Genomic DNA, 22,491 nt, shown 5'->3' with positions numbered 1-22,491 from the left:
CACACACACACAAACACACATGAGAATATGCATACACTCAAATACATCTCTTATATATAAAATAAACCTATGTATTTATCCCATTATGAACATACCATACTTTCTTTATTTGGCAAAATATACTTGGGTTTTTTTCCCCTTTTAGATGTGAACAAAACGGCTTTGAAAATTCTATACAAATATTTGACTTTCTTTTCTTTTGTTGGAAACACTTGGGAGTGCAATGGTTGTCTTACAAACTTTAATTGTTATTCTATAGGCTTCAAGATACATGCCTGATATTTGTATAATTAGAGCTATACAAAAAATTACTTGGACATCAGGATGTGGGGGGTTACAGCTGGTATTCAGCCCAAATGAAGAAATCACAAAAATTTATGAGAAGGTAAGAATTATTAAGAGAACTATATCCCTTATATTAAAATGAATGTTAGTAAATTTTGTGCATATGACTGCACTTGTACTATGTTCATCTTTAAATATCTAATCATTACATAGTAATAATTTCAGCTATCATTGAATAAAGATTTACTTTGAAAATAATTTAATCCTGCTATGAGGCTGCTTTAAAATTAAAAGGGAGATTTTGCTGTTTTCACTGAAAAGGTCTATTTCAAAGAATTTGCCTTTCTCATTCCTTTTGTCTTTTTCATTATCTTTCGGGCCTATATAAGCTAGGGTTCTGACGTGTATACCTATCTCTTGGATACTACTGCATTCTTAGCTTTGGGGGGGTTTTGTTTGTTTGTTTGTTTGTTTTTGAGTTTTGGTGGGGTTTTTTGTTTTATTTATTTTATTCTTTTATGTGCGTGAGTGTTTTGCCTACATGCACCTGTGTGTACCATGAATGCTGGGTCCCCTCAGAGGTCAGAAGAGGCTGTTGGATCCCCTGGCACTGGAGTTACGGACAGCTGAAAGCCACCGTGCACGTGTGCAGAAAATTGAACCTGGTTCCTCTATTAAATGCAATACTGCTGTTAACTGCTGAGCCAGCTCTCCAGCCCACACTGCTACATTCTTTGTTGTTGTTGTTGTTGTTGTTAAACTGCTGCATTCGTAAGAAAAACTTGAGCAGTAAGGACTCCCTTGCTCAGCAGAGCTTCCCCTTTATATCAGACATTCATTGTCCTTATTACTATTTTTGTGTTCCCGTATTATCTGTTTGGTATAGTCCTCAGTACTCATTCAGCAAAGTAATTGAAAGCCTATTTCATTCACATCGCTATAATACTGACTTTTCAATAAAATCACAGCATATTTGGGGTTAGGAAATATTTATTGGTCTGTAAAATTATAATTGGGAACAAGTTACTTAAAGATTTTTTCAAAGAAAAACCATACATAACATGAAAATGTAAGGGAAGACTCCTGGCTGGGGGATGGAGAACAGAGAGAACAAGAAGGGGAGGAAGAAGAAAGAAACAACAAAAACAAATCTTATTTAAAAAGCACAATAAAGAAATCTAATTCTTTGTAAATTAATTTAGAAAGTGCTTAAAAGAAAAATCTTATATGACTTCAAAACCTTAGTGCTTAAATTTCACCTACTCAGTTAAACTACATTTGGGGTTAGGAAACCCTTACTGAACAATTGTCCAAGGAGATTGGTTGTTGGTTCAAAAGTACATAACTCAGAAGGTCTCTAGGCGCTTCTTATTAATGATACATATGCTCAGTATGTGCCTTTAACCCCTTTTGGGTCATAGCAGAATATTGATATTAGACTTCATTTTCTGTTATAGTTGTTTCCAAACTATTCCAAAAGGCCTCAAGAGATATGGATAAAGAGAAGGACCATGGGGGCTGGAGAGACGGCTGAGGTTCAGAGCACTGGCTGCTCTTCCAGAGGTCCTGAGTTCAATTCCCAGGAACCACATGGTGGCTCACAACCATCTGTAATGAGATCTGGCGCCCTCTTCTGGCCTGTAAGCATACATGCAGAACATTGTATACATAATAAATAAATCTAAAAAAATTAAAAATTCACTTTAAAAAAAAACAAGGACTATGTAGTTTAACTGAGTAGGTGAAATTTAAGCACTAAGGTTTTGAAGTCATATTAGATTTTTCTTTTAAGCACTTTCTAAATTAATTTACAAAGAATTAGATTTCTTTATTGTGCTTTTAAAATAAATTTGTTTTTATTGTTTCTTCCCTTCTTCTTCCCTTTCTTGTTCTCTCTGTTCCCCAGCCCCCAGCCAGGAGTCTTCCCTTACATTTTCACGTTATATATGGTTTTTCTTTGAAAGAACCTTTAAGTAACTTGTTCCCAATTATAATTTTACAGACCAATGCAGGCAGTGAGCCAGACCTGGAAGATGAACAGGTTTGTTGTGAAGCGTTGGAAGTGATGACATTGTGTTTCGCCTTGATTCCAACAGCCTTAGATGCTCTAAGTAAAGAAAAGGTTTGGCAGACATTCATTATTGACTTACTATTGCACTGTTACAGCAAGTAAGTTTCTTTTTAATTTTAAGAAACTTGATTCTATTTTTATAAGTAGAGTCAAATTTGTTAGCACAAGGTATCACAGAAACCAAACACTCTCCACTGTACATTAATGTTGAGGAAATTGTCATTTAACAATGTTTGACCTAACCTCAATTTGTTTAGTTTTAGTCTGCAAAATTCAATAGGATATTGGCCTCCTGTCTTGTATTCCTAGGTTCCAACTGTTAATTTAATGTGAAATTTAAAAGAGGGCTATTATAGCAACTTACAGATTTCATACTAGAATAAAGATCAATTACGTACAGTAAATCCCTCCTTTTTTCATCTCAAGAGCATTTAATCAGTATCAGTAATATTTCAAGCTGCTTTTTATGCAAGTCATTCAGCTTTAAGGCATTCAAATCTGTAGAAAATGGTTTCCATCAATTTATATCAGTCTTATCCTGGTTTTCATATGTAAGAAAATAATGGTGGCACACACCTTTAATCCCAGCACTCTGGAGGCTGAGGCATGGACACCTTTGTGATTTTGAGGCTTAGTTGCTCTACATATCAAGTTCCAGAACAACCAAGGCTACATAGTGATGCCATGTCTCAAAAAACAACCACAAAAAACTGATTGGTATCGCTGTTATACGTTAATGGGTCAGGTTCAGCTTGCCTACTCTTCCCAACACACCATTGTGATGTAGCAGAGTATCAAGTAAGAATGTACTGATCTGAAAAGAACCTTGAGTAATTTCCTTGAACGAAGCCAGTCTGGCCAATTAAGAAGCCAGGTAGTGGTAGTGTACTTCTTTAATCCCAGCACTCAGAAGGCAGAGACAGGTAGATAGATCTCTGTAAGTTTGAGGCCAGCCTTATCTACAGAGTAAGTTTCAGGACTACACGGAGAAACCCTGTCTCAAAAAAGAAACTATTTCATGGGATTGAAACAGATGCAGAACAGGGAAAGCTTACTGCCTCTTTGAAAAAAAAACTTACCATAGTTGGACAGCTCTGTACATTGAAAAAAAAAACAGGATGAATCATTCTAGTTCCATTTAATAATGTATTTGGGTGCTGGTGAGGAAGGGGGGAAAGATGATGAGTCAGCACTTTCAATGAGGTCAAACCTGGAGGTAGCAGATTTTTGCACCCTTGATTTTCTTTCCAAAATCCTTCAGTTAGCAAGTTTTCCATGTTTAGGCTAAAAAAAAAAATTAGTGTAATAGGTTCCCTGCTTTTCTCTTGAGAACGTTCCCACTGTTACAAGTTAAACTAGTTTGCCCCCTCACTTTTATCTGTGGATAGGTGGGTGGCCAGATTTGTGTGGTACTGTGGTTGAAACCCAGGGTCTTGGTGTGTGTGGGGAGGGGGGGGGGATGATAGGGAAGCCTTCTCTACCACTGAACTGAATCCATAATCCTCACTTAACCCCTCTCTTTCTGAAACGTACAGATAACAGGGCAAAGCACTGTAGGAAGCCCTTCATCTTGTCACTTTTTGTGACTGCAATAATAAAAGAAATCCACCAAGATTAGAATACTTGTGAGATTCAGATGTCAAATTTATCTACTTACTTATTTTTAAGGCATCTGATTTTTCCCCTCTCTAATACAGGGTAAAGTTCTGTCTCTTAGGTACATGGGGCCAGAAGCACTTCACATTTTGAAGTTTTTGAGATTTTTACTCCTTGCCTAGGCTTTATCATTTGAGCATTCCCTAATTCAAAAATCTTAAATTTAGGCCCAAATCTGAAAGTTTTATTGTCATTGATTTAATTGTAACTGGTTCTTGGACACATACTCTGTCTCAAAAGCCTTTGGGGGTTCTAGAAGCAACATGACAAACAGAGATGTCTCTGCCCCCTAGGAACATTTATTACAGTGAAGTTTATGTAGTATGTAAACCTTGGTGAAAGATTGATCCATAATTGTTAGATAAAATTCCCATGTCATTTGTCCTCAGAGAACATCAGAACCACCTGAAAGGTTTGTTAGCACATTCTTGGCCAGACCTACTACCATTTCTCATCAGATCTGAGAACTGACATTTCTAACAAGTTTCCAAGTTGCTCCTCTGGTAGGCCATGCTTTTGCAATCAGTACTTCAGTACTTACTGCCTGCAGCAGTATCCTTTCTGTGATAACATAATTCCCACTGACCCCTTCTAAAATGCAATTGGATGAAAATTCTGGGGGGGGGGGTGGCGGGGTTGTAGATGTTTTAAGACTTGTTATAGAGCATTTTCTACCTATAAGAGTTTGTAGCCTATTCAAAGAAAGGTTAGAAGGCATCCCTCAAAAAGTGTTTGATCTTAGCCTTGGACATGCACTGGTAAATTCACTTACTTATGTATTTTTTTCATGTTTTTTATTTCCATTTCAGAACTGTTTGTCAAGTAGTGCAGGGGCAATTCTTCTTATTCTTCTTCTTTTTTTCTTTTCTTTTCCTTTTTTTTTTTTTTTTTTTTTTGGTTTTTTGAGACAGGGTTTCTCTGTGTTGTTTTGGTGCCTTTCCTGAATCTCCCTCTGTAGACCAGACTGGCCTCAAACTCACAAAGATTCGCCTGTCTCTGCCTCCCGAGTGCTGGGATTAAAGGCATGTGCCACCACCACCCGGTTGGCAATTCTTCTTAATGTGCACCAGATGTTGCATGGGACACAGGCCTCTACTTTTCTTCATTACTCCCCTCTTTACTGTTTTAGGGGTAAGAAACTTAAAAAATATGTTTACCAGTGTAACTAATTCCTTCAACAAGGATATTCAGGAATTTGTGAATTTAGCTTGTATCAGTTAGGGCAATCTATACTTAATCAGTAAAACATAAGGTAAGTTAAGGTTTTTTGGAAAAAAAATTCCACGCATGAACATACTGATTCATCATACTGTATTTTATCATTTTCAGAGCACAGCCAGAGAGAGGGCTAAACATTCAGGCGACTACTTTACTCTCTTAAGGCACCTTCTTAATTATGCTTACAACAGTAACATTAATGTACCCAATGCTGAAGTTCTTCTTAATAATGAAATTGACTGGCTCAAAAGAATTAGAGTAAGTCACAGTTAATGCTATGTTTGTTTACATCATTGTTAAATAATGCTTCATTAATAAATGGTTCATCATTTACAACATTTTGGCGAAGTGAATAAACTCCAAATTTAAAGGGAACCGAAGAATGTACATTGTGTTGTTGGGTTGTGCTTTACAGAATGAATGCATTGCTACTTACAGAAAATGTGTGCTTAAGATTTAGAATACATGGGCTGGAGAGATGGCTCAACAGTTAAGAGCACTGGCTGCTCTTCCAGAGGACATGAGTTCAATTCCTACTAACCGCATAGCAGCTCACAACCATCTATAATGGGATCTTATGCCCTCTTCTGGCATGCAGGCATACCTGCAGACAGAGCACTCATCCATAAAAAACAAGCTGAGCATGGTGGCGTGTGCTTTTAACCCCAGGACTTGGGATGCAGAAGCAAGAACATCTTTATGAATTAAGGGCTACATAGTGAGGCCCTGTCTAGTGGGAAAAAATATTTGGCATACTGAGGTACAGCTGCAGTTTTAGTTTTTCTGCCTTTCAGCAAATTGTCATTTAAATTTAAAATGCTGGCCTGGTGGTGGTGGTGGTGGTGATGATGGTGGTGGTGGTGGTGGTGGTGGTGGTGGTGGTGGTGGTGGTGGTGGTGGTGGCGGCGGCGGCGGCGGCTGCGGCGGCGGCGGCGGCGGCGGCGGCGGCGGCGGCGGCGGCGGCGGCACACGCCTTTAATCCCAGCACTTGGGAGGCAGAAGCAGGTAGATCTCCATGAGTTCGGGGACAGCCTAGTCTCCAGAGTGAGTTCCAGGACAGCAAAAGCTACACAGAGAAACCCTGTCTCGAACAACCAAAAGAAAAAAGAAAATGCTGATGGTCTCTCAGCCCAAAGTAGTCAGATATACTCATTCTGATAAGTCTTTTGAAGACTTGTATAAAAATTTATTTCTGAGATCTAGACTTTCCTGTTGCTATGATACAGTATCCCAACAAGGGAGAAGGAGTTTAAGGGTCAATCACATCAGGAAAGGAGGGGCAGCAGAAGCAGGAAGCTGACCCGTCATATTGAAACTGAAGAACCAGAAAGAGTGAGACCAAAACTCAAAGCCAACAAACACGTCCTTCTAGTAACTAATATATTTCCTCCAGCAGGATTTATGACCTGAAGGTTTCTCAAGTGTCCCAAACAGTACCAACAGCTAGGGACCAAGTGTTCAAACATAGGATCCTGTGAGGAACATTTCACACCCAAACCGCAACAGATGCTAGTCTTCAGATTAGCATTTCTTCTAGAAATCTATAAAGCCTGTGTCTAGAAATTTCAAGATAACTTTAACTTGCTTGACTGGAAATGGAAAGGTTTAGAGTAGTCTCACATTCTTCTTGTTCAGATTCCTCCATTTCATAAGTTAGTCATCTATAATTCTTTTTCTTTTGGCAGGATGATGTTAAAAGGACAGGTGAAACAGGTATTGAAAAGACAATCTTGGAAGGACATCTTGGGGTTACAAAAGAGCTACTGGCTTTTCAGACTCCTGAGAAAAAGTTTCGTATTGGTTGTGAAGAGGGAGGTGCTAATCTCATTAAAGTAAGTTCTGTGTTCTTGATTTTAAACCACACATCCTATCCTTGTAAGTGTTGTCATTGAATCTGATTGATAGTATTAGGTCTTTTTTTTATAAAACCTACCTTTTAAGAATCTTTGTCAAGATTACAATATTTGTTTAGATAATGTAAAACAGTTATGTCTTCCTGTAGCCATGGCATGTTTCTGGGTATTAATATGCATATAAAATGTCAGTATCAAGTGTTACTTAATTTCTCTTTTCTGAAAAATCTGAACTGTTCCTAAGTCTCTGTTTTCTTTGTTTTGTTTTCTAAGACAGGGTTTCTCTATATAGTCTTGACTGTCCTGGAACTTGCTATATAGACCAGGCAGCCTAGAACTCAGAAAGATCTGCCTACATACATCATATATATTAATTCTTTGAGGTTTTTTTAAACAGGGCAATTTAGACAATAAAGTGTCATTTTAGTATAATCTTATTCAAAGTTGTCTTATATTGATAGCCATTTGATTTTTAAAGTAACTGTAAATTAGAGCCAGGTACTAGGACTTCTGAGTTCAAGTTCAGCCAGGACTAGATTCTAACTAAATGTAGAATATAAATTGTTAGGTACTATAGCAATCAGTTCTGTCTTAATACCTAAAAAATAAATAACAAGAAATTGGGTGTGTAGGTAAATAGTTTTAAAAGTGAGATATTTTCACTAGAAACCCCACTATAATTTTTCTGTGGTATAAGGAAGTCTGAAGTTGTAATAAATTTTAAAATGATTTTCTTAAAAGATAAATTTTACCCTTTGCAGAATGTCATTGCTAATATGTATTCTTTCTTTCAACTGTTTAGGAATGAATGGACGATTTCATCCTTCCTGCATCCAATGTTTAACTGCAGTATATGAGAAATGGAGAGCTCCCAGCTGAACAGGCTATTCCTGTCTGTGGTTCACCAGCTACAATTAATGCTGGTTTTGAGTTACTTGTAGCTTTCACTGTTGGCTGTGTGAGGAACCCCAGACAGATAGTAGATTCTTTGACTGAAATGTATTACGTTGGTACAGCAATGACTAGTAAGTACTTGAAAACAAAGTTGTGATGATGAGTCTATTCTAAGTTGTTTGCTCTCTTGTCATAAACATCTTCAAATCATATTTTTGTTAGTTACTAGTCTAAGATTTTTAGCAAATACATATGGGAGTGTAAGTGGTGGTACAAGTGCAAGTATTTGGTAAATTAAACGTCATCTTTCAAATCTGAAATATAACCTATCTCCACTGTAGTCAGTAGCCCCAGTAAATGCAACCAAAATCTAAACTCATGACTCAGAAAACTTTTCAGGTCTTCATAGAGAAATGACTTCACGATTTGTTTTTGTTGTTGTTTTGTTTTGTTTTGTTTTGTTTTGATTTTCAAGACAGGGTTTCTCTGTGTAGCCCTGGCTGTTCTGGAACTCACTTTGTAGACCAGGCTGGCCTCAAACTCACGGAGATCCGCCCACCTCTGCCTCTTGAGTTCTGGGATAAAAGGTGTGTACTATCACCACCCAGCCGATTTCATATTTATTTAAGATTCTCACTATGTAGCCCTGGTTGGCTGCAAACTCATAAGAGATCTGCCTGCTTCTGCCTCCCAAGTGCTGAGGTTTAAAGCATGTTCCTTTACACAGGTGTGTGTGTGTGTGTGTGTGTGTGTGTGTGTGTGTGTGTGTTTGAGATCCTTGGCTCTATATAAATCTTGGAAAAGTTTGTAAAATGATGTTATTACTAGATTGCGTTTCAGAATAGAAAAGTGGATTGTTAAACAGACTTTAAAATTAAACTTTCAGCTGTTCTAGCAAATTTTAAATATAATGAGGTGAATTTTTTTTAGCTTAATGGAGAGGAGTTTTCCTTTTGAGTAATACATTTGCATGTTACAAATTGGGTATGGAAATACACCCCTGTAATCCCAGTATCTGGAAGGGTTTCTGTGAGTTTGAAGCCAACCTGTTTGTATTAGTTACTCAATGAGCAAGGCAACTTACAGGAGGAAGAGTTTATTTGGGCTAACATTTTCAGAGGGATAAAAGTCCATCACCATCTCAGCAGGAAAACATGCCAGCCAGCAGGAACAGTAGAAGGGCCCACATTCTGGAGTACAAGCAGGACACAGAATGAACTGGGAGTGGTGCATCATTTCTGAAGCCTCAGAGCCCACCCCAAGTGACGTATTTCCTCTAATAATGCCACCCCTCCTAAACTTACCCAAACAGTGCCACACACTAGGGACAAAGTTCAAATGCCCAAAGCTATGAGGTACATGTCATTCAAAAGGACGATACTGACCTGCATAGCAAATTCCAGGACAGCCAGGAATGCATCCCAAGGCTCTGTCTCAAAAAATAAAAATGAAAGCAAACAAGTGCTAAAGAGAATATACACTGAAAGAGTGCATTTCTGCCCATCTGTTCCCCTGGCATTTTTGATACCCACCATCATTCGTGTCTGTCTTCTCATCTTCTGTGTGTTTGGGTCCTCTGGAAGAGCAGCCAGTGTGCTTAACCATTAAGCCATCTCTCCAGGCCCCTGATACTCTTCACTTTGTGTTCCACTTGATATAGCTGTCATTATTCCTTGTCCAACTCATAAAGTGTTTTACCTATTCATTTATTGGCTGTACACATTTCACTTCAGCATATTGTCGTTTAACTGTCCCCCTAGAAAATGGCATTTATACTGTTTCCAGCTTTATACTAAGTACAGAAACGTAAGAATTTTTAGTAAGTAAGTAGATCTACTAACCTCACAAAACTTTTATAATCACCATCTGGTTTGCACCTCAAAATAGCACTGTGTGGCTGGGCGGCGATGGCGCATGCCTTTGATCCCAGCACTCGGGAGGCAGAGCCAGGCGGAACTCTGTGAGTTCGAGGTCAGCCTGGTCTACAGAGTGAGATGGGGGGGGGGAGCACTGTATGGATATAAGCAGAGATAATTTTAACTATATTTGCAAGTGTCAGGACAAGGACATAAACCCTCGCTTTTTGGGATTATTGAAACCACAAACATGAGTGAATAAATTTCATTAAAGCTGAGCAAACCACTATGTGTTGTTATATGCATAAACTAAAAGTTAATGGAGTAGAAAGATGGTTCAGTGGTTAAGAACGCTTGCTGCTATTGTAGAGGTCCTTAGTTGGTTCCCAGCATCCACACTGGGTTCTGGGGTTTTACACAGACCTCTGGCATATGTATACACAAACATACACATTAATAAAAATATTTTTTGAAAATAAATAATTGAATAGTACAGATGAAACCAAACTTAAAAAGGAAATGTTAGTGGTATACCATCTTATACGAATATATTAGAGACTGCCATAGAAGCAACACCAGATTAAAAATATGAAGTTTGGTGGAGTCAGAGATGTGGCTCGGTTGGTAAAATGCAGTGGCTTTGATGCCCAGTACTACATAAAGTAGGCATGGTGTTACATACTCTAACCCCATCACTGGGGTGGTAAAAGCAGGAGGATCTTAAGTTCAAGATTATCCTCAGTTACATTGATAGTTCCAGGCCAGCCTAGCTACATGAGACTCTGTCTCAAAAACAAATGAATAGAAATTTTAGATTGGTGGGTCGCTATTTGTGGTTATATGTTACAGCCATGTTGCTGGGGATTTGAACTCAGGTCCTCATGCGAAGCATGAGGCACACGTGGCACACACTTTACTCACTGAACCATCGCCCCAGCCATACGGTCCAGGTCTTTGAACTTGCGACAGCTGCAGGCTTCAGAATGTAAAGGCTTGAAGATTATACTGTCCTAGGTAACTCAAGGGCAGTGCATACAAAGGCTGCAGGGGACCAACTCAGGATGTGGAAACCTTACTCTGGGTCTTTTGCTTAGTAGGTGTGACAGCCTTTAAACAGCTTCCAAAAGGAAAGCAAGCACTTTCTAAGTCGAGTGGGGTGGGGTACGAACCTGTTCTGTTAAGGATGCCCAGCATACCAGTGCAGCTAGGGAGAAGCTTTTCCTCCGACCTGCATTGTAAACGTGTCTTGCATAACTCAGCCTCTCTTGTTCTGGTAAAAAAAAAAAAACATTCCACACAGCTGCCTGTAGGGTAGGGGGTAGGGGTGGGATGAGGGGTGGGGTGGGGTACGACAGCAAATCGAGCAGGTATGTGGTAAGCGAGGAACTCCCATCAAGCAGCAGGGCACCAACCCTTGGGATCCACCTGGGTGCAGTGTGGGCTTGCAATGGATTGCTCCATCCAGATGCTGCATGTGTCAGGGAGAGGGTTTTCTCTGATGTCCAGATCTTACAGGCAGACACCGTGACCCTAGTGGCAATGCTCTTATTTTCTCTTCAGATGGGCAGAGCCGTGCATACCTGTAATATCAGCAGTCGGGAGACAGAAGCAGGAGGATTGCTGCAAGCCTGAGACCAGCATGGGCTGCACAGCAAGACACTGTCTCAAAAAACCCAACAAGTCCAGGGAGATGGCTTAGCCAGTAAAGCACTTGCTGTGTGAGCACAAGGACCAGAGTCCCCTTCTCCAGAGGCACATAAGTGCTGGACAGATGTGGTCGTTGGCCTGTAATCCCAGCGGCAGGAGGCAGACAGAAGAGATCTTGGGGAGAGAAGTGGCTAGCTAGAGCAGCTAGACAGGCGAGCTCTAGGTTCAAGTGAGAGACCCCGCCTTAATATATAAGGTGAAGGGTGGTCGAAGAAAATACCTGATGCCAGTTTTTAACCTCCACATGCACACACACACACACCTACACACACACACACACACCTACACACACACACACACACACACGCACGCACGCACGCACGCACGCACGCACGCGCGCACACGCACACGCACACACCTACACACACACATGCACACGCACACCTACACACACACACGCACACGCACACGCACACGCACGCATGCCCCTACACATATACCCATGCAAAAAATAAAGAAATAAATTGGGCTAAGTATGTATCTCAGCCTGGTTTACAGAGTGTTCCAGGACAGCCAGGGCTACCCAGAGAAACCCTGTCTCAAAACAACAACAAAACAAAAACCGAGGAGTAACTTTTACATACTCACCACATGTGTAGACCCATGAAGAATTTATGTAAGTATTGCTGTGTAGCTCACTGCTACAGATGTATTTCACATGCCAGAGGTCGTGTGTTTAGTAGACATTGCCTCCAAACTTTCATGTGCAGCTTCTGGTATCATTTTTTTCCAACATAATATTTTTATTGATTATTTGGAAATTTCATATTATGCACCCAATTACACTCACTTCCTCGTCCTCCCAGGTCCATCCCCCATCCTTGTAACCTCCCTCCCCACCCAAAAAGAAGGAGAAGAAGGAGCAGCAAACACAAGTCCAATTTGTGTTGCCTATATACTCACTGGAGCATGGTAGCCAGCCCCTTAAAGAAACCTAGTTTCATTTTAATCCCATGTAACACACAGACACACTGAGGCTCAGACACACGAAGCAAGCCCACAAGGTTGCAGAGCTGGGGTTTGGTGAGAGAGCATTCCCCGAACACGCTGGACCAGAATCTCCCTCCTGTCCACTCTCTGCTCTGTGACAGGATGGTAGATGTGGAGAGAGAGGCATCAGATAGCGTAGGAGGGGCTGTCAAGGTGGATTAGCAGGACTGTCACCAAGCCTGGGGACCCGAGTGCAAGACCTGGAACCCACATGGTGGAAGAAGGGAACTGACTCTTGCATCAGACTTCCACAAATGTGCTTTGAAGTCCGTGTGGGGCACACAGACACAAATAAATACATGTTAAAAATTAGCGTATGAGGACCAGGCATGACGGCACTCCTTTGTGAGTTCAAGGCCAGCCTGGTTTATTAGCAAGTTTCAGGCCAGCCAGGATTGTGTAGTGAGACTGTTACAAAGACAACAAAACCAAAACAAATTAACATATGAAAGCAGCTCCTGAAAGAAAAAGACTGAACCCTCTTCCTCCTGGGCTACGTGCCACAATCAGAGCGTGTGTAAGAAAAGCCTGTGATATACAAGCTTGGGAAAAGGCAGGTGCTTTGTAAAGGATCCATGAAGGGTCATGTGACTCATGGCCCAGCGCTTTTGAGTATTTCTTTTCTTGTTTCACTCTCCCACTCTCACTCCCAGGAGTGCCTTCCACCCCACCCCACTCCACCCCACCCCCACTCCTTGCTTTCTTTACCTTTTTTTTTTTTTTTTTGACAAAGTTTCTCTGTGTAGCCCTGGCTATCCTGGAACTTACTCTGTAAACCAGGCTAGCCTCAAATTCAGAGATCCACCTGCCTCTGCCTCCAAAGCACTGGGATTAAAGGTGTGCACCACCATCACCCTGCTTAACTGTCTATTTGTTATTTTACGTACATGGTTATTTTTGTTCATATGTATGTCACATACATGCCTGGTACCTTCAGGGACCAAAAGAGGGCATTGGATGCCCTGGAACTGGAGTTACAGATGGTTGTGAGCCACCATGTAGGTTCTGGGAACTGAACCTGGGTCCTGGAGAGGAGCAACCAGTGCTCTTAACCACTGAGTCATCTTCAGATCCTACACTAGATATTCTAGGAGTCTGTCAACTATCTTGAGGGCACCCCTGTACTCACATGGTAGATCTTATTTATCAAGGAGGCAGGCCATTGCATACTCTGTAGAGGAGGATGGTGGCCCCACCCCCCACCACAGCCACTCCATTTTCAAATGGAGCACTGCATTTGCACATCTGTCCATGTCTCCCTCAGGCATCCCACCCACGGATGGCTTAGCTTTTCATGCCTTATCATCCATAGCAAGGACAGTGGTCCTCCCAGATAAACCTTTAGTTCTGTCAGGTCCCTGTTCAGGCATTCCGCACAGACCAAAGAGACAATTCTACTGAAGTCTAGTTTGCTGGAACAATGAACTTAATTGAGACCATTTACAGGTGCATGAACAAGTTGGCAGGCACCTATACCACCTAAGAAGAGTCTCTCCCCAAACAATTGTTATCATTGTAAGTATCCTCAAAGACGGGGGTGCCTTGTTAGTCATCCCCTTCCTACCCTCATCCCCCGCCCCACCCCCACTTGCTGAGGCCCCCACAGCCTCTGTGAGAGCGTGTTAGCCAGCCCAAGCTGGGAAGGTCTTGGGTGACGATTGACCACTGCTCTGATTTCAAGAGAACAACTACCATATCATACTCAGAGGACAGAGTTCTGCTCAAAGGCTGCCTCAAGAGTGTACACCACAAGCAGAGTGGTGGCGCGTGCCTACCATTCCAGCACTGAGGAGACAGAGGCAGGAGGATTGCCACAAGTTTGAGGCCAGCCAGGGCTGTGGAGTGAGAGCCTGGCATTAAGTAAGAGCTGAGGCATGCAGCTTGGCATGCAGGAAGACCAAGCTTCCATCCCCAGCAGCGCATAAACCCGGCAGGAGGCTTAGTGAGTGGCACAGCTGTGATCCAGCACACAGGAGCTAGGGGCAGAGGATCGGGAGTTCAAGGCTTCTTCAGCTACATAGAAAGTTTGAGTCTGAGGCTAACCTGGAATACATGAGAACCATCTATGAGAGAGAGAGAGAGAGAGAGAGAGAGAGAGAGAGAGAGAGAGAGAAAGAGAGAGAAAGAGAGAGAGCGCCACACTCACCAGTTCTACCAGGGACCAATCAGCTCAGCTCTGGGGATAAAATGCCCATTTATTGGGAGAGCAGAAAGCCAGAAAGCAGGGCTCTGGCCAAAACCACTTTGTCTTCAACAGCAACTTTTAATCCCTTTGTCTGGCGAGTGAAATCAGTTCCCAGAACACCGAGGTTATTAATAACTTTGGGACCTTTTCCCAGTCTCAAATTCTCAATTGGCAGAAGTCTCTGGTTATCCACTCCTGGATGCTCCTGTTATTTAGAGTCAGGAAGTGACTCTCTCCTCAAGAACCTGTACTGCTTTTTATCCTGCTTGGAGCTGTGCAGTGACCCTGCCCCCTGCATACCTCACCCCACAAGGAGGCTCTGCCTGACCTTGAGGTTCCTTGCATAAAGTAAGTGTGCGGCTGCATCTTTGTTTCTACAGTCTCCTGGGAAGTCCAGTGTGCACCTCCCTTCTTAAATGGCTCCTCACTGCCAAGTGCAGTTCAGAGTGTTGACCGGGAACCAGGGAGCTGGCCCGATTTAGACTGAGGTCACTTTGAGCTGGCTCCTCCCTTCATGCTGGGCGCAGGCTTCCTGGCTTCCTGGTCATCTGCTGGGCAGGTCCTACACAGGGCCAAGGTCTTAATCTGGGGACCTTTTAGTGGACACTTCTTCCAGAGAAACTGGCCTGGGAGCAGCATAAGTGCCTGTCTTTCAGAGGGCACCTTCTGCTCTCCATCTCTTCTGTCATTCTTCCCGAGGGCCCAGCCATGCCCAGGCTCTCCCAGAATCTCACTGCAGCCTCTCTGGTCCTCATCTGCTTTCTCAGCTTCTGCAGACTCACCTCTGCTTACAGCCAAATGGCAGGAGATTGTCCCAGCACCCTAACACTGCTGGGCACAGTGGGGCACACAGGCCTCCTGTCACTTCTAGCCAAAGCTGTTAGCTGGGCTGAGAAGTAAATATAAGAACATGCTGTGGGAGGCCGAGTGGTATGGCTGGAAAGGAAAGGGACTTGCATTAAGGGTAGCATCACTGCGGCCTGGGGAATGACTCAGTAAAGAGCTTTCTGCATGAGCTTGAGGACCTGAGTTCAGATCCACAGCACCCATGTAAAAGCCGAGCACAGCTCCTCGCTTCCCCACGCTGGGGAGGCACACATAGAAACATCTCAGGCCTTGCTGGCCGGATACTCTAGGCAAGTCACTGGGCACCAGTTTCAGTGAGAGACCCTGTCTCAAAAAAAAATGAGGGCTCCAGCGCCTTGAGATCTTTGGCAGCAGTTAACTCTGCAGCTCATACACGATTGAGCCTGTATGATAATGAGTATTCAGAGACGGGTAATACCTGGTGGGCGCTCACCAACCTAAGACAGAGAGCCTGTGTGGCCTGGGCAGGCATCTCCATGACCGGTAAGGTGACCTGCTGATGTCCCACACAGCCTAGGTCAGAAGCTCTTTTTTTAGTAAAAGGAGGGTCTGTAGGGTCCTGGCCCCCGTTTTGGGTAACTGTTGCCTTGCTTTCGGCCCTTGACCTTGATATCCTCCCTATGCTAATTTCCTGCCGGGTTCCACCCTCCTGAATGCTTAAGGGAAGTTCCTTGTCTGTGTATACTGCATATTGAGCATTAACAGCTTAGATACAAGATTGTAAAACATCGGTAGTAAACTTCTGCCCTCTGGGGTTCTCCCATTGTGCTGTAAGCCTGTATTTAAGACCTCCTCCCTCCTTCAATAAACAGCATTCAGCATTAAAAAAAAAAATGAGGGCTCAACTAATAAAACACTTGCCCCACTTGCCTGGTGATGTGAGTTCAATTCTTGGAGCCCATTCAAAACTGGAAGAAGAGAAGCAATTTCTCAAAGTTGTCCTATGATCTCCATGAACATGTGGTAGCCCTTGTGTGTCTCACACACACACACACACACACACACGCTAGCAATAAATTGAAGATGCTGGAAAGATGGCTGCACGTTGGCTGCTTTTCTGGAGGACCCAGGTTCTATTTCTAGCACCACATGTCAGCTCACGACCGTGTTACTCCAGTTCCAGCGGATGCCTGCTTCTGCAGGCACTGTATGTGCACAATGCTCAGACACACATGTAGGCACACTCAAACACATACAATAAAAATAAAGTCTAAAAAAAATAATAAATGTAAGCCAATAAGGTACAGAGTATTGAGGAAGATATCTGACATCTACTCTCTGGTCCCTAATTTATACACATACACACACACACACACACACACACACACACACACACACACAGGAACATGAATATACATATTATACATACCACACGCTCATGCTTTCATGCATGCAAACAAACAGACAAAAAAGTGTGGTACTGTGGCTCTCCAGCACCAACCTCATCTTTCTCATGAGACCTCTGCTTCCTGGCTACCAGACCGCATCAAAGCTTCATCCATCCCTCACTCTGAGCTCATGCCACTTTTTCTGTACATCTTTCACTATGGTAAACTGTACCTGAGTTTACCATATCAACCTTTTTTTTTTTGACAAGGACTCAATAATCAATTCCTAGCTCAAGCTACCCATGTACTCCTGACTCCTCTAGCTCCACCTCCCAGGTACTGGCATTACAGGTGTGTATGTACTACTGTCTTAGTTACTGTGTTATTGCTGTAAACTATGACCAAGGCAGCTTATAAAAGAAAGCATTTCATTTGGGGTTTGTGTACAGTTTCAGGGGGTTAGTCCATGACCACAATGGGCTGGTGGTCCTGGGTGCTATAAGAAAGCAGACTGAGCAAGCCACGAACAGCAAGCCAGTAAGCAGCACTCCCCCATGGCCTCTGCATCAGCTCCTGCCTCCAGGTTCCTGCCCTGTTTGAGTTCCTGTCCTGACTTCTCTCAACGGACTGTGATATGTAAGCCAAATAAATTCTTTCCTCCCCATGTTGCTTTGGTGATGGTGATTCATTACAGCACTAGACACCCTAAGACAACCACTAAGCCATCTCTGCAGTCTGTGCTCTATTATTTATTTATCTTGAATTTATCTTAGATTTACTTAATTTTATGTGCTTGAGTATTTTACCTGCATACACGTACACGCACTATGTACATGCCTGGTGACCACAAAGGTCCAAAGAGGGCATCAGATCTCTGAAGCTGAAGTTACAGATGGTTGTAAGCTCCCAAGTAGTTGGAGGGTGGGCTTGTACTTCTGATTTTTCAGCCTCGACCTCTCAAATGCTGTGATTAATGGTATGAGCCACCACACCTGGTTTATGGGGTACTGGGAACTGGACCCTGTTTTTGTGCATGTTATGCAAGCACTCTACCCACTGAGCTACAGCCTCATTTAACTCACCAATGCACATGATTGGCCAGCACCAGTTGGAGTTGTGGACTCAGAAAGTGTGCTAACAGGAGAAAATGTTCCCATCGAAAATGAAAACAATACCAGTCAGACAACACAGCATGTCCTCTCTCTAGCCTTCCACCTATTCTCAAAAAGAGAATTGGCAGTGGGGCCAGATGCCTGCATTGCTGATGAGAGTGGATGCTGGCTGACACTTTGTAGAAGTGTGTTTTCAGTAAATGTCAAGAATGCATTTGGGGGCTGGATAGATGGCTGAGTGGTTAAGAGCACTGGCTGCTCTTCCAGAGGACCTGGGTTCAATTCCCAGAACTCATATGGCAGCTCAAGACTGTAACTCCAGTTCCAAGGCTTCTGACACCCACACACAGACATACATGAAGGCAAACCACCAATGTACATAAAATTAAAGAAAAAAGAAGAATGCATTTGTACCTTCTGAGCCCATACTTTAACTCTGGAATTGCAACCCAAGGCAAGAATTCCAAATAGAAGAGATACTTTCTTTACCAAAATACTTCGGTTCAGGGTTTTTTTTATTTTATTATTTATTTTTTGAGACAGGGGCTATGGCCTAGAACTTGTCATGTAGAGCAGATGGGCAGGTCTCTTTAAGTAGAGAAACAGAGACTAAGGCAACATTGCAAAGAAAACAGGAAAATTTGGAGATCTGCCTGCCTCTGCTTCCTGGTGCTGGGATGACAGGCATTTGTCACCATGCCTGGCTCTGATTTTTTTTTTCCTGTAATTGGGTGTCTGAGTGGGATGTGTGTGCCACTTAGAACGTATGGAGGTCAGAGGACAGCTTTTGGGAGTGTCCTTCTTGTTGAGGCAGGGCCTCTCTTGGGGCTTCTGCTGTGCTGTGTGCTCTGGACTAGCTGGTCCATGAGACTGGCCGTTTTCTGTTTGCCACCACCCATCTCCCCTTAGCAGTCCCTGGACATCTGGCTCTTGTGGGTTCTGTGGGTTGAGCTCAGGTCATCAGTCTTGGGCAGCAAGTACTTTTACTGGGTGAGCCATCTTGCTGGACCTATTTTTATTTATTTACTTAGAGATAGGATCTCACTCTTAGTAATAATCCAAACACCTAATTAGAGGAGAATAATGATTTGCGGAAAGTTTGTTATGATACATGGTTGAGTAACTGTTGGTGAAATCAGGGTAAACTGCTTAACCCGGTCTTCATTACCGGGCTTGATGAGGGCTGCAAACCCAGACACACCGCAGTTTTAGAGGAGGAAGTCGCCGGTCTGGGTGGTTGAGCATTCACCAGTCTGACAGGAATAACTTTTAACAAAGAAGAGGCTTTGACTGAGCCACCAGCTTCACAACCTGCGGATGAAATTCTAAACAGTCTTACTAAATAAGAAACACAGAGCCAAATGCAGAGTTAAAAGCCCAAGAGATCAGAGCACTAGCGAATAGCCTTTAGCTTACCAGCCGCTGCGGTCCTTCCCCTGAGAAAGAGACCTACTTCCTGTGTGTCTGTATTTTTATTGACTTTCTGTTCTGCCTTCTCATTGGTTCTAAACCCAACCACATGACTTCTTCGTCACTGCCTGTCTATACAGACCTCCAGGTCTCTATGGTTGGTACTTGGATTAAAGGCGTGTGTCACCAAGCTGGCTGTGTCCTTGAACACACAGACTCTGCCTGCCCTGTGATTGGATTAAGGGCATGTGCTACCACTGCCAGACTTCTGCTAAATGGCTTGCTATTAGCTCTGACCCCCAGGCAACTTTATTTATTAACGTACACATAAAATCACATTTCAGCACAAATAAAATATCACCATAACAACCAGAATTCAGGATACCCCAAATGTAGCACCCAGCCACCTCAGTCAGGTTTATAAAGGCAAACAACACAAAGTTACAGTTTCATCTTCTTCCCATGCAAGCAGAAGGTCATCTCCCAGAAAACAAGCTTTTGTTTACAAAGGCAGAAACAGCAGTTGACCTTTTAACCTCTTGCTGTGCATAAGCAACAGTTTTGTTAAAATTGTACAAGACTGGGCAATTACAAAAATCAACCTTTAACAGCCCTGTACATTTGGAAGTCCAGTTTTGCTTTATAGTTCTCTTATGCACAGAAAATTTAAACTTTTAAACATAAAATTAGTCATCAACATAGCATTAGCCATCACAGGACAGAGTGCCAGTTTAATGCCAGCCATCCCTGCATGATGGGGCGATGGGGCAGAGGAAGTTTTACACACATATACATATACATGATACATATCATATCATATATATATATATATATGTATATATATATATAGTGTGTGTGTGTGTGTGTGTGTGTGTGTGTAGTAGTAGTAGTAGTAGTAGTATACAAATTGTCTATTATACCAGTGTTAGGGTCCAAGAGAAGCCCCCAAGAAAGACCAACAGTCATGTTTGCATTAGCAAGAGCATTTATTGTTTCCAACAGGTTGGGGTGGCAAATATGGACCCCGGAGGGAGGTCGCAAGCTCCTTTTAAGCAGAGTTAGGGGGATTCCAGGGAGGAGGGATTAATCTGGAGTTGATTGGTGGAGGAAAGATTAGTCTGGGGGCTGATTGGTGGGAGGCTCGAGTGGTTAGGGACCTTCCAGCTACAGGGTGGGAAAAGCTATCTTTAGCTAGCAGAAGGCTGGGGGGGGGGGTGCCTGCTGAGCCAGCAGAAGGCTGGGGGCGCCTGCTGATTGACTGCCCCTGAGTTGTGGTCTTCCTGAGAACTGCTTGCTCAGCTCCAGCCAGTTCCAGTAAATTGAAACTAAGGCCTGGTCCCTGGCAGAGCTGTTAGAACCTGCCATGGCTCTGGTCTGGTTCCCCAGCACTCTCAACCAGACTACGTTAATAACTGGAAAATCAAGAACAAGCCAGTTATCCCTGGTTAGTCAGTAATATTGTTGGTTTGGTATGGAGATCTTGCTTAGAAATGGGGGGAGGGGCCAGGTATGGTGACACAGATCTGTCATCCTAGCACTGAGGAAGCTGAGTCAGGAGGTGTAATGGGGTAGCTGTTCCAGCTTTGCCCTGGAAGTACCACCCCCACTGAGGCTTCTGGTAACTGTCACACCTATGAGGCAGGGCCGAGACAGGACCCCTTAAGACCCGAGATCTGGATGTGCTGGCTCTCCTGGTTCCTGGATCCTGGACGCTGGAGGTAGACCGAGTAGAGTTCTCCAGAGAACACCGCTGGACTGCGCTTCACCTTTCCCAGACCCTGTAACCTATCCCTTCACTTGTGAGTTACCCGACAAAATAAACCTCCCTTTTTAACTATGTGGAGTGGCCTTTATACTTGCACAAATAAGGAGGATTTGCCAAGTTCCAAGCCAGCCAGGGCTACATACTGAGACTCTGTCTCAAACAGTCTCACACACACACACACACACACACACACACACACACAAATAAGTAATAAATTGAGAAAATAAAATGAAAGAAATATAATTGGGTTCCACAATGATAGAGCCCTTGCCTTGTTCACTGTTCAGCTCTTGTGTCATCTCCAGCACTGAAAAGAAAAGAGACAGAGAGGCAGTGTTTTCATCCCAGCCTTACCTGCCAGCCCCTTGTCGGCCTCCCATGCTGCACTACCTGTGAGAGCTGAATTATGGCTCATCAGGTAAAGCATTTGGCTCAAGGCTGCTAGCCTGAGTTCCAGCCCCAGAGCCTACCTCCAATAGGGAGAAGAAATGAAGGAAAGAAGCTCCCCAAGTCTTTCTTTCTCTGACTCCACCCCACCCTCAGTAAAGTGCTTTCGTAAAGAAATAGCATTCCTACCTAGGAAGAGGAGGAGACTGAGCATTAAAAGAGATTGGGGTCCAGAAAGCTTGTCCTGGGGAGTATGAGCATTACTCATTCTCATGGGTAAGAGTGTTGTGTAGCGGTTTCCTCTGAGACTGAAACATCCTATCCTGCAGGAAAGCTGCTTTAAGCAGGAAGATAAACAACTCAAAATAGCTTCAGGAAGTCCCTGAAACCCACCAGATTCACTAAGCCTCTCCCTGGGAAGCTGAGAGGCAAAGCAGACTGAGAGGAGAAAAGCTGGACTCTCAGTCCAGCTGCCTGGAAGAAGCAGAAACCAGCCTAGCTTCCTGGAAGAGACTTAGACCACAGTCTCTTGGAAAGGACAACCTCTACTCTGTTGAGCTGCCTGCAGGCTGGGCAGTGGACTCCAGATTCCCAGCTTTGTGAGCTGTCACCCATGCTGGGGTGGGCCTCGGTGATGCAGCTGTCTGTGAGTCATTTCTCTCTTGTAAGTGACCCCTCACCCATACTCCTGTAAGTCACCCCAATAAAACTCATCGGTTCACCAAGGTAGACTTTGGTGGTAACTGTACTTTGGTCTGTCATGGGTTCCCTGTCTGGGATGAGTGGATATGTGTTCCGACTCCCCAGGAAAAGTTTTGTCACACAGCACAGAGGGATCTGAAGTTTTGAATTCCAGGCCTACCTCAGTTCACACAGTGCCCAAGCTGCCTGTGTACTAGTCCTCTTC

Source organism: Peromyscus eremicus, chromosome 15 (assembly GCF_949786415.1).
Source record: "Peromyscus eremicus chromosome 15, PerEre_H2_v1, whole genome shotgun sequence".
Classification (NCBI taxonomy): Eukaryota; Metazoa; Chordata; class Mammalia; order Rodentia; family Cricetidae; genus Peromyscus; species Peromyscus eremicus.
Note: the sequence above shows the minus strand (reverse complement) of the source record.